The sequence below is a fragment of the Lipotes vexillifer genome, unplaced genomic scaffold (genome assembly GCF_000442215.2).
Source record: "Lipotes vexillifer unplaced genomic scaffold, Lipotes_vexillifer_v1.1 scaffold274, whole genome shotgun sequence".
In the NCBI taxonomy this organism is placed as follows: Eukaryota; Metazoa; Chordata; class Mammalia; order Artiodactyla; family Lipotidae; genus Lipotes; species Lipotes vexillifer.
In genome coordinates this window covers 283,807-292,938 of record NW_006777033.1, presented here as the reverse complement: position 1 = coordinate 292,938, position 9,132 = coordinate 283,807, and the positions used below count along the sequence as shown (strand labels likewise).

Below are 9,132 nucleotides of genomic sequence, written 5' to 3'. Positions count from 1 at the left end.
CAGTGTCTGTTGTAACTTCTCCTTTTTCATTTCTAATTCTGTTGATTTGAGTCTTCTCCCTCTTTTTCTTGATGATTCTGGCTAATGGTTTACCAATTTTGTTTATCTTCTCAAAGAACCAGCTTTTAGTTTTATTGTTCTTTGCTATTATTTTCTTTGTTTCTATTTCATTTATTTCTGCTCTGATCTTTAGGATTTCTTTCCTTCTGCTAACTTTACATTTTGTTTGTTCTTCTTTCTCTCGTTCCTTCAGGTGTAAGGTTAGATTGTTTATTTCAGATTTTTCTTGTTTCTTGAAGTAGGCTTGTATAGCTATCAACTTCCCTCTTAGAACTGCTTTTGATGCATCCCATAGGTTTTGGATTGTCGTGTTTTCATTGTCATTTGTCTCTAGGTATTTTCTGATTTGCTCTTTGATTTCTTCAGTGATCTCTTGGTTATTTAGTAATGTATTGTTTAGCCTCCATATGTTTATGTTTTTTACGTTTTTTCCCCTGTAATTCATTTCTAATCTCATAGCACTGTGTTCAGAAAAGATGCTTGATATGATTTCAATTTTCTTAAATTTACTGAGGCTTGATTTGTGACCCAAGATGTGAGCTATCCTGGAGAATGTTCCATGCGCACTTGAGAAGAAAATGTAATCTGCTGTTTTGGGATGGAATGTCCTATAAATATCAATTAAATCTATCTGGTCTATTGTGTCATTTAAAGCTTCTGTTTCCTTATTTATTTTCATTTTGGATGATCTGTCCATTGGTGTAAGTGAGGTGTTAAAGTCCCCCACTCTTATTGTGTTACTGTCAATTTCCTGTTTTACAGCTGTTAGCAATTGCCTTATGTATTGAGGTGCTCCTATGTTGGATGCATATATATTTATAATTGTTATATCTTCTTGGATTGATCCCTTGATCATTATGTAGTGTCCTTCCTTGTCTCTTGTAACATTCTTTATTTTAAAGTCTATTTTATCTGATATGAGTATTGCTACTCCAGCTTTCTTTTGATTTCCATTTACATGGAATATCTTTTTCCGTCCCCTCACTTTCAGTTTGTATGTGTCCCTAGGTCTGAAGTGGGTCTCTTGTAGACAGCATATAGATGGGTCTTGTTTTTGTATCCATTCAGCAAGCCTGTGTCTTTTGGTTGGAGCATTTAATCCATTCACGTTTAAGGTAATTATCGATATGTATGTTCCTATGGCCATTTTCTTAATTGTTTTGGGTTTGTTTTTGTAGGTCCTTCTCTCCTCTTGTGTTTCCCACTTAGAGAAGTTCCTTTAGCATTTGTTGTAGAGCTGGTTTGGTGGTGCTGAATTCTCTTAGCTTTTGCTTGTCTGTAAAGCTTTTAATTTCTCCATGGTATCTGAATGAGATATCTTGCCAGGTAGAGTAATCTTGGTTGTAGGTTCTTCCCTTTCATCACTTGAAGTATATAATGCCACTCCCTTCTGGCTTATAGAGTTTCTTCTGAGAAATCAGCTGTTAAGCTTATGGGAGTTCCCTTATATGTTATTTGTTGTTTTTCCCTTGCTGCTTTTAATAATTTTTCTTTGCCTTTAATTTTTGCCAATTTGATTACTGTGTGTCTTGGCGTGTTTCTCCTTGGGTTTATCCTGTATGGGACTCTCTGCCCTTCCTGGACTTGGGTGGCTATATCCTTTCCCATGTTAGGGAAATTTTCGACTATAATCTCTTCAAATATTTTCTCGGGTCCTTTCTCTCTCTCTTCTCCTTCTGGGATCCCTATAATGTGACTGTTGCTGCATTTAATATTGCCCCAGAGGTCTCTTAGGCTGTCTTCATTTCTTTTGATTATTTTTTCTTTATTCTGTTCCACAGCAGAGAATTCCACCATTCTGTCTTCCAGGTCACTTATCCGTTCTTCTGCCTCAGTTATTCTGCTATTGATTCCTTCTAGTGTAGTTTTCATTTCAGTTATTGTACTGTTCATCTGTTTGTTCTTTAACTCTTCTAGTTCTTTGTCAAACATTTCTTGCATCTTCTCGATCTTTGCCTCCATTCTTTTTCCAAGGTCCTGGATCATCTTCACTATCATTATTCTGAATTCTCTTTCTGGAAGGTTGCCTATCTTCACTTCATTTAGTTGTTTTTCTGGGGTTTTATCTTGTTCCTTCATCTGGTACACAGCCCTCTGCCTTTTCATCTTGTCTTTCTGTGAATGTGGTTTTTATTCCACAGGCTGCAGGATTGTAGTTCTTGCTTCTGCTGTCTGCCCTCTGGTGGATGTGGCTATCTAAGAGGCTTGTGCAAGTTTCCTGATGGGAGGGAGTGGTCGTGGGTAGAGCTGACTGTTGCTGTGGTGGGCAGAGCTCAGTAAAACTTTAAGCCGCTTGACTGTTCATGGGTGGGGCTGGGTTCCCTCCCTGTTGGTTGTTTGGCCCGAGGTAACCCAACACTGGAGCCTACCTGGTCTCTTTGCTGGGGTAATGGCAGACTCTGGGAGGGCTCACGCCAAGGAGTACTTCCCAGAACTTCTGCTGCCAGTGTCCTTGTCCCCACGGTGAGCCACAGCCACTGCCCACCTCTGCAGGAGACCCTCTAACACTAGCAGGTAGGTCTGATTCAGTCTCCCCTGGGATCACTGCTCCTTCCCCTGGGTCCCGATGCACACACTACTTTGTGTGTGCCCTCCAAGAGTGGAGTCTCTGTTTCCCCCAGTCCAGCCAAAGTTCTGCAATCAAATCTCACTAGGCTTCAAAGGCTGATTCTCTAGGAATTCCTCCTCCTGTTGCTGGACGCACAGGTTGGGAAGCCTCACGTGGGGCTCAGAACCTTCACTCCAGTGGGTGGACTTCTGTGGTATAAGTGTTCTCCAGTCTGTGAGTCACTCACCCAGCAGTTACGGGATTTGATTTTACTGTGATTGCGCCCCTCCTACCGTCTCTTTGTGGCTTCTTCTTTGTCTTTGGATGTGGGGTATCTTTTTTGGTGAGTTCCAGTGTCCTCCTCTCGATGATTGTCCAGCAGCTAGTTGTGATTCTGGTGTTCTCGCAAGAGGGAGTGAGAGCACGTCGTTCTACTCCGCCATCTTGGCTCCAATCCTAGCCTCCTGCATTCTTAATGTTCTCAAATTTACAGACCTAGAGCAGAGGAAATAAATAAATAAAAATATCCAGATATTGTTGATTCTTCTTTGATTAAAGTTAATTCCAGATTATAGCAGAGGTGCCCTATATGTCAATAACAGGAAACTTGGGCAGATGAAATGTTGACACAGACATTTTAAGATTATAATACATTAAGCTGATCAGGCAGCTTATTGGAGAGATTAAGATCAAAGACAGACTCTATTAACCAATCAGATGTTTTGAGGACAGCTATAAATGTAAACATTAGCCAGGTTGGGGCAAAGGTCCCTTCTTGACAGATTTATGTTTCTTATCATGATGAAATTTCTGCCTAGTGTGCATTTAAGAAGTTCACCAGTTACATCATTTTTTTTTAAGATTTTTTTTTTGATATGGACCATTTTTAAAGTCTCTATTGAATTTGTTACGATATCGCTTCTGGTTTTTTTTTGTTTTTTCTTTTGTCTTGGTTTTCTGGCCACAAGGCATGTGGGATCTTAGCTCCCCGACCAGGGATTGAACCCACACCCCCTGCAATGGAAGGTGAAGTCTTAATCACTGGACTGCCAGAGAAGTCCCCACCAGTTATATCTTGATTTTTAACTACAATAGTTTATTGTTATATTATCCTTAATTCTGAAACAATGCTGCTTGTTTTACTTGTTTGTTTTAAGAAATTGTATTTCCTCATTGTTACAGGAAGTTCAGTTTGAATTAACTCATCAAACTGTAACTGATCTTATTGTAATTAATTCAACAAGTATAAAGGACTCTCCATATTCTCTTGGAGTTAGGAAAAATACATCTATTTTCTTCCTTTCATGGGCTATGATTGTAAAATAAATCATGATTTTTATCAGAATCTTCCTTTCCTGGTATTTATCTTGAAAAAAATATCAACCTACACAAAAGTAGAATGAACCTCCATGTACCCATTATCCAGATTCAATAATCATCAAGAAGTTGCCACAGTTTAGCACACTTTAAAATCCAAGCACAAATTTAGTTTTATGTTTAACAGTGCAAATCAGTCCCTTGAAGCAGCTGCCTCTCAGGTCCAAGGGCACTGACACCTCAGGCATCTACCTCCGTGCAGAGACAGAGCTATTCTCTCCCCAGGGCACACCTCAGGGTATTTCTACTTCTAATTTTAATTTTTCTTAATTTTTATGCTTCATTGGTTATGTGGGTTTTTTAAAATTATTATTACACATATAGTATGTACACACTGTAATCCATCATACACTACATGGAGTTATTATTTATTCTTTAAGTTCCCAGTCTCTTCTTACCTCTGAGGTTACTGCTGTTCATATGAACAGGTTGATTTGTATCATTCAATGCTTTTCTGCATATCCACACCATTATGTGCAAATACATGGTATCAGTTATTAAGCCCTTGTCTCTCAGCTCCAACCTCCCTCTGTGTTTTGTGATGCTGGGATTGTGACTCTGCAAACCACATTTCTCCTTTACTCCCTAGCTTCCTGTCAGGATCCTTGTTTCCTTCCGGTTTGCTAATGGACCCCATGAGAATCACTTGACCACTACTCTTCAGTCCTGCAGCTGCAGCCATGGCCCCAGACAGTAGCTGAATACAACTTATAGTTTTTCCAACAACTGCAGAACCAGAGTCATCACACTTCCTAACCTAGAGTTCTCCAAGTTCTCTTTCAGTTATCTGGTTAGCAAATTGGTACCGAGTTCACCATTATTTTATATTTAATCATATATAAAATCGTATAATCATATATAAAACTATATTATTTCTCTCTTCTGACAACTAGACCCTGACTGACACAGAAATATACATATGTTGGAATTTTTTTCTTCTCCTTATTTCTGTATGGTTTATAATAAATGGGATAATCCATGCCCATTTCTTTGCAGCTTCCATTTTTCACTTAATGTTTCATGGACATCTTTCCAGATCAACATATGTGTAACTCTAAGTAAGTCTTCTCAATAGCTGCATAATATTCCATTATATGGACAGAATGTAATCTATTCAACCATTCACCTTTTGATGGATGTACAAGTCCTGATTTCTGCTATTACCAAAAATTGCTAAAATAAACATCCTTGTTCATATATCCCTTTACACTAATACATTTGTTTCTAGTAAAAAATTACTGAACGTGGGATTGCAGTGTCATTGAATAACAGTGACATCGCCATGTACCGAAACAAATTGGCCATACTCTTCAGTATATCACACACTATCTGTTTTATATTTTCCTCTGTTACTGCTATTCCCATTTCCTTTTCTTTTCTATAAGCCCACATTCTAGTGTCCTTTCCACGGCCACCTTATACCTAACAAAAATTTCCTGATTGTTTTAAAAATATCCTTTTACAGTTGGTTTATTTGAATCAGAATCCAAACAAGGTCTACAGCATTGTATTTTGTTTGTTCTGTCTCTTGATTCCCTCAGTTTATAAAAGTGCCCTCTCACCTTCTCAACTACCCCTTCCTGCCCTGCCATGCCATTTATTTGTTGAAATAAATGATTGTTTGTCCTACAGAATATTCCAGACTCTGGACTTGGTTGATTGTTAAGTATTGCTTAACTTGTTCTTCTTTTCTCATTTTTTGTAGATTGAAAGTTAAAGCCTTGATTATATTTAAGCTCAATTTTTTTGTGTGGAGGATCCCTCATAGGTGGTGAGGTGTACTTCATATTACATGATTGTCCTTAACGTCAAGTTGTTCCACTCACTATGACACTGAGATTGGTGCATGAATTCAAGTATTGTCAGCCTGATCCATTCATTATAAAGTTCGCCATCAGCCTTTCACCTAATAGTTTTAGCAGCCATTAATGAACATTCCTTAGAGCCACTGTCTCATTAGGGTTTACAAAAATGGTGACTTTCTTATTCTATCATTCCTTCTGCATTTATTAACTAAAATTCCTCAACTAAGAATCTTCCTTTATCAACTATTTAGTGACTCTAAAACACAGTGCAAATAGAAAAGAGAGGCTGGTACCTTTTCTTAAGCAGTAGATTTAACTTGTCCAATACTTCCTATGATATTGGTATTTGGAGTTTTTTTAACTTTTAGTTATTTATATATTGCTAGAAAAAATTCCTTCCCTCTAGATTTTCAGTTTATTACCATGGAGTGCACAAAATATTCTTGTATAACTCTTCTGACTTCTACCATATCTCCTTTTTCAAACTTTAAAGTGGTATGTGTATACATATGTATGTGTATATATGGGTGTGTGTGTGTGTGCATCTGTGTTTGTATTTTAATCTATCTTTACAAAGAGCCAGTTTAGGTTTATATGTATTTTTGGTGACCCCAGAAGTTATTTTCCCTTCTATAGGTCACTTCCTAAGTGATTCCAAGTACTCACATTTGTTTCACATTTGGAGCTAGTCTGGAGGGTGGGTAGGGAATTTCTTAGGTAATTTATAGTTCCAAATTACCTTTCTGGTTCGTTTCCTCTGCACAGATTCAACTTCTAGTACATAATTTTACTATCCAGAGCCAAATTAGAAATCATCAGGAAAAAATTCCTCTGCTTTTTAGCTCTCGTCAACAAATTTATTTGCAGTCTTGCCTTTTTTTTCTTTTTTTCAGGTTTTCAAAGAGGTTTACTACCAACGGGAGGAGCAGCCTGCCTGTGAGGCTGGCGGCCCGCGGTGGGCCCGTGCGAGGCCTCCCGCTCAGGTGCTGCTCCGCGTGGGGCTCTTCCCCGGCCTGCCCCGCTTGGGCAGCCTGGTGGCGCTGGGTTGGCGGGGCATCCTCTGGCTGGATCCTTCCCGGGCACCGCGTTCTGGCAGCGCCGGGCCTCCGCCGGCCGAGGGCACCTCTGCCTTTGTTTCTCCCTCGGGTCTCAGGCACGCCGGGCGTGGCCAGGGGCGCGGCCGCGGGGTCCTGGGGCTCGCTCGCCAGCCTCTGCCCGGCGCACATGCACTGAGCATCTGGAAGACGGCGAGGGGCACCACGTTCAGCTTCAGCAGGTCCACCAGGATCTTGCACACGTCGGGGTCCATGGCGCCGCCCGCCTCCTGCGCCAGCTTGAACAGCTCCATCTCCTCGGCGCCCAGCACCTTCTCCCGCCGCAGCGCCATCTTCTGCAGGCCCGCCTCCAGCCCCGGGGGCGCGCCCCGCCCGGGCCCCGCGCCCGCGCCCGCGCCCGCGCTCGCGCCCGCGCCCGCGCTCGCGCCGCCATCTGAGGACGGCGGAGGATGCGTGTCCGCATTCTTGGCTTCTTTAAAAAACCCTATTCCCATTCCCTCTCACCACAGTGAAAGTTGGTAATTATTCAACTAGGCATTGCATCTATCCCTCCCACATTCCTACACACCTTGGGTCATTAATGAATGATTCTCAATTATCATTAAATTCTATCAACTAACTTCCTTCAGTCTGTCAACAGGCTTAAGTCTCTCCCATCTTAGTCGAACAGACACCTCCCTTTATCCTATGTTCCCTTCTAGTTACCTCTGTATGTCTTTTCTTCTCATTACAGCCAGCCCACTGAAAACATAATCTATTGTTTCCACTTATAATCTTTCCTCCACCCCCATTACTTCCCCAAATCTCCTCTTGCCAAAGTCAGCAGTGGTTTCTTCCTTGCTAAAAAGCAGTGCACTCACCACAGCATCTGATGCTCTTGACCTCCTTGAAATGCTTTCCTTTCTCCACTTTCTTGGACCCCACCCTCACACTTTTCCTGATTATTCTTCTACTTTCCTGGCCATTCCTTCTTAGCCTCCTCTGCAGATTCCTCTTCCTTTCTGGAATAGAGAAGTCCTTCAGATGTCAGACTTCCCACTGTCCTTAGCCTTCTATTCCCACTTACCCTGGAAGAAAATGGCACCAATTAACCTTTACCGGGAGATGGCTTCCAGAGTTGAACTCTGGTCCAAAACATTCTGATAAGGTCTTCTGTGTCCACACTGGACTTGCCTAGATGTCCTAGAGGCACCACAAAGGCAAAATGTCCAAATCTGAACTCATAATTTTTCCTCAAAACTTGTGTTTCCTCCCATCCTTCCCTCTTGATAAATGGTACTGCCATCTATCCAGTTATCCATGCCAGAGATCTGATGTGATGGCATGAGATAATATGATTACAAAACAGAAAAGCCACTCGATATTGCAAGTAAAAAGAAGATTTATCATATGCTTAAGGATAATTTCATGGAAGGCATTTATAAGAATTATAATCAGGTCTCAAAGGAATCTCCTCAAAATCTCTATCTCCCAAGTTCACTTGAATTTTTTTTTTAAGTTTTTATGTTTTTTGGCTTTCATCTGTTTCCTCCCTCTGTGAACTAGATTTTTCTGCTAATATGTGACTCACTAAGACTAACATCAGGGCTTCCCTGGTGGCGCAGTGGTTGGGAGTCCGCCTGCCGATGCAGGGGACGTGGGATCGTGCCCCGGTCCGGGAGGATCCCACGTGCCGCGGAGCGGCTGGGCCCATGGGCCACAGCCGATGAACCTGCGCGTCCGGAGCCTATGCTCCACAGTGGGAGGGGCCACAGCGGTGAGAGGGCCCGTGTACTGCAAAAAAAAAAAAAAAAGACACCAATCCAGCATGACCTTTCAGGGAAAGCTCACAACAGCATTTCCCTTTTCATACCAGGAGAGAGTCAGATTGCCCCAACCTACCCAACTCAAGTGGTGCAAACATGTCTGCCTATGTCCTCTGCCTTAGCTGGATCTGTAGTGAGAACAGATGCTTTTTCGAATGCGTTGTGGGAAAGCTAGGCTGTACGTCGAGAGTTAGTCCTTGACTTTTGACTCTTCACACACCCTCACATCTAAGAAATAATGATGAAATTCTGTCAAGTCTACTTTTCTAATATTTTCCAAATCTAGCCACTTCTCTTCATTCCCCCTCTCTCACTTCTCTAGTTAAGGCTGCCCTTTCCTAGGTCCTTCCAATGTGTCCCTATATTCAGTCTCTCTTTCTTCACATCCATCCTCTACACTGCAGCCAGAGTGACCTTTTTAAGGTACCAATATGATAACGTCACTTCTTTACTTAAATCTTTTCATAGAACATGTCAAGGCT

General features: G+C 41.5%; 1 pseudogene across 1 annotated transcript; it reads right to left on the bottom strand.

Annotated features, from left to right (window-relative positions):
- Positions 1–6,769: 6,769 nt before the first annotated feature.
- LOC103082561 (mitotic-spindle organizing protein 2 pseudogene) lies at positions 6,770–7,339 on the bottom strand (annotated as a pseudogene). The gene has a single exon (XR_456954.1). The product of XR_456954.1 is annotated as a mitotic-spindle organizing protein 2 pseudogene (transcript).
- Positions 7,340–9,132: the final 1,793 nt, after the last annotated feature.